The sequence below is a fragment of the Rhamphochromis longiceps genome, linkage group LG19 (assembly GCF_057381845.1).
Source record: "Rhamphochromis longiceps isolate RC_006_pf linkage group LG19, R_longiceps_female_GT1.1, whole genome shotgun sequence".
NCBI lineage: Eukaryota > Metazoa > Chordata > Actinopteri > Cichliformes > Cichlidae > Rhamphochromis > Rhamphochromis longiceps.
The window spans coordinates 13,151,459-13,155,254 of NC_140575.1; the positions used below are offsets into that span (position 1 = coordinate 13,151,459).

General features: G+C 46.1%; 1 long non-coding RNA gene across 1 annotated transcript; it reads left to right on the forward strand.

The window, feature by feature from the left end:
- Positions 1–1,114: 1,114 nt before the first annotated feature.
- LOC146646359 (uncharacterized) lies at positions 1,115–1,873 on the forward strand. The gene is made up of 2 exons (XR_014908847.1): positions 1,115–1,674; positions 1,767–1,873. It is a non-coding gene; the product is annotated as an uncharacterized LOC146646359 (long non-coding RNA).
- The last annotated feature ends 1,923 nt before the right edge of the window (positions 1,874–3,796 follow it).

The window sequence follows — 3,796 nt, forward strand, 5'->3', positions numbered from 1 at the left end:
AACTCACTGCCTTCTGAGACCTGAAATTGGCTGTTTTATATTGATGGAAAGAAGATGTCAGAAATACATATAATCAGGTCTACTTTTTTGCATCTGTTCTGCAACTGTTAGCTCTGAAGATGTGTTAGTTTAACAGCCTTCTGACATTTTTTCCCACTTGCTTGGATTTGAACGTTTTCCAAGTGTGGAACATGCACTTGAAATTGTCACTGCTTTGAAGTAATTAATTGTCATTGGATGAACACATATAGATATAGTTGATCTGAGTTTTCTTAAGATACAACCAACAAGAAGGAATCATTTAATAACCATGAACACAATATATTTATATTCATTAAGCATTTTTATATCTAAGCAATCAAACAAGTGCCTTAGTTGACTTTTCTGAGTGTACACTGCAAAGCCAAGCATGTCTCCTACATCAAGGTGGCCATAGCTGGGTTTCTATTGCATCCCACGTCAACACCACTGACAGCAAAAAGCACTCAGGGGCCGACAGATCACTTTACCATTCCTGCAGCAGGAAGAGGAGCCTGGAGGCGGGTGGTGGGGGGTTGAGAAAAAGGGCAAAAGGACTGCAGGGGTGTACACTAATAAGCATTGGCCAGTAGGTGGGAGTATTGATACTGGTTTTGCAGTTCCAACAGGGGGGAGGATAGAGGAACATTAGCAGCTAGAGGAAGGGAGTCATTGACCTTTATTGATTTATTCCCACTGCTGAAAACCTTCTGCTAAATATGATAATTATGATTGTGTGAAATGCTTCTCTGTGATCGATGACAGTGTGTGTGGTACACATTTAACTTCAGCTTTTAAAGTAGGTTGCACTTTTGTTCATCTACCAGCATTTCTTTTCTTCTGGCATCTTCCAAGTGAACAATTTAATTTCTAAAATTGTAGGTTATTGTAGGACACAAGTGGAAGATATTATTTAATTTTAATGCTTAATTTGCTACAAGATAAATACAAAAACAGCAATTAAAATATTTCCAGGCATGTAAAAATTTGGGCTCGAGTGAAGCAGGAGTTCCCTAGAACGGGACATTAATAAATTTACCAGGAAAAAAGTTTGTTTGCACATATGTGTTACGGAGTATAGCATGGTGGGAAAGGACGGAGAGAAACACCCCCCCCCCCTAAGTTTTGTTGGTTTTGTTTTTGAGTTTGTTTTGGATTAATTGCATGTTTTTGTGTTTATTTACGGTTGTTGCACCTGTGTGGGAGGGGAGATTTTACTTTAGCCCAGCTGCCAGTGAGGCGGAGTTGAATACAGGGAGCGGCTGATTGGAGTTCCTCTTTATAAAGGGGAGAGGAAGCAGGAAGTGTTGTTGTTGTTTTTAGTAGGACCTCGGTGAAGCAGGAGAGCCCCGGAGATCCAGGACAAAGTGTGCGCATTTTTAATAGAAAGGATTTTTTTTTAGCCTGGCCTGGTTTTTGCTTTTAACGAAACGGAGGACGTGGAAAGGAGGACGTATTCCTATGGAGCTGTGAGAGGACGTGCTGGAAAAGAGAGGACGTGCTGGAAAAAAAGGGACGTGTTGGAAAAGAGGAAAACGAGCACTAGACTGGAGACCTCCTGCGCCCCGATAAGAAGAACTGGACCAGCTCGGGGAAGTTTAACTGCCGGGAGGTAATGTGGAGACCCAGCCTCGAACAAAGTTAAAGCCTGAAAAGGTGGGTGGCAAACCTGTTTTAGGGAGCTGCAGGATTGATACGTGTTGGTTGCGTGTTCGTGCAGTGACCCTCTCTCCCCTGTTTGTAACTAGGCGAAGAACTCGGACCGCGGTGGTCTTTGGGCTTTGGATCCCTGGCCGGGGTTGTCTTCAGCCGGTAGTTTGCCTAGAGGAAGAACAAATAAATTTTGTGTAACCCATTGCAGTGTGTGCGTGGTGGTTTGTTGCTGGTCCCTACTAGAATTCCTATTCTTTTTGCACGGAGGCTCTCTTAACAGACCTCCCGTAACATATGCATATGTATCTTTAGACAAAAAGGTTCTGAATGACAATTTGATTCCAACACCTGTGAGGCGTACTACCAAATCCTTGTTCCTTTGGAGGAACAGCAACCAACATGGAAGGCTTTCCATGAAAGGAATGGTCATTTGGGGGTGGCAAAGACACTTTCGATGCTGCGCCGTAGTTTTTATTGGCTTCAAATGGAGAAGAGAGTGCGGGACTGGACAACATCCTGTGAACGGTGTGTACGTCATAAAGGTCGTGGTGACGGTCAGGCCCCACTTAGTCCTGTTCTTACACACGCACCTCTCCAAACCGTGGCAGTTGATTTCCTGACATTAGGTAGACCGGCAGACTCATACCAGTACATTTTGGTCGCCACTGATTTGTTTACAAAGTATGCTTGGGCAATACCTACCAGGGACCAGACCGCTGCAACTACAGCGAAGATGTTGTTGAAACATATTATTCAGCCAATTGGATGCCCAGAACAACTGCACTCGGATCAAGGTGCTAATTTCGAGTCCGCCCTCATAAAGGAGCTCTGTCAGTATTATAATTGTCGGAAAAGTCGAACTACTGCCTATCATCCTCAGGGAAATGGGGCCTGTGAACGTTTCAATCAGACATTAATAAATATGCTGTCCACCCTAGAGGAAGAGAGGCGGACTCGGTGGGTACAATGTTTGCCCGAACTGCTCCAGGCTTATAATAACTCTGTCCATGCGTCTACAGGTTACACCCCCCATTACCTGATGTTTGGATGGAATGCTCGTCTGCCAGGCGAGCTGTTTATGGGGACGAAGAGACCCATGGAGTCAACCACGACACAGGAGTGGGTGAGGAGACATCATGAGCGCTTGAGGCTGGCATACCAGATGGTGGAAAAGAGCAGCCAGAAGGCTGCAGGCCGGATGAAGGACGGGTATGATGTTGGGGCTAGGGCAGCACCATTGCTCCCAGGGGAAAGGGTTCTAGTCCATACGACAAGAAGGGACGGACAGGGTAAACTGGCAGCACACTGGGAGGAAGAGATCCAAATTGTAGTTGGCCAGCCAAACCCTATGAACCCAGTCTACAGAGTTCGGCCAGAAGGTAAAGATGGGCCTGTTAGAGTGGTCCATCGTAATCGCCTGCGCATATGTACTTTCTTGCCTTCCGTCAATGATAAAACAGGAGGTGGCGCCTTAGAACCAGGAACGGCAGCTGCGCATGATATAGCGACAGCCTCAGACCAGTGGTTACTTCTATGGAGTATGGCACAGCAGATGCCAGGGCCAGGTCACTATCCGTCCTCCAACAAGTCCGCCCCTGCAACTCAGGAGGGTTTAAGGAGATCTGCCCGTGAAAATCTCGGGAAGCCCCCACCTCGATATACTTAGTAGAGTGCCCGAGGACGGGCTAGGAAAAAGTTGGGGTGGGTGTTACGGAGTATAGCATGGTGGGAAAGGACGGAGAGAAACCCCCCCCCCTAAGTTTTGTTGGTTTTGTTTTTGAGTTTGTTTTGGATTAATTGCATGTTTTTGTGTTTATTTACGGTTGTTGCACCTGTGTGGGAGGGGAGATTTTACTCTAGCCCAGCTGCCAGTGAGGCGGAGTTGAATACAGGGAGCGGCTGATTGGAGTTCCTCTTTATAAAGGGGAGAGGAAGCAGGAAGTGTTGTTGTTGTTTTTAGTAGGACCTCGGTGAAGCAGGAGAGCCCCGGAGATCCAGGACAAAGTGTGCGCATTTTTAATAGAAAGGATTTTTTTTTAGCCTGGCCTGGTTTTTGCTTTTAACGAAACGGAGGACGTGGAAAGGAGGACGTATTCCTATGGAGCTGTGAGAGGACATGCTGGAA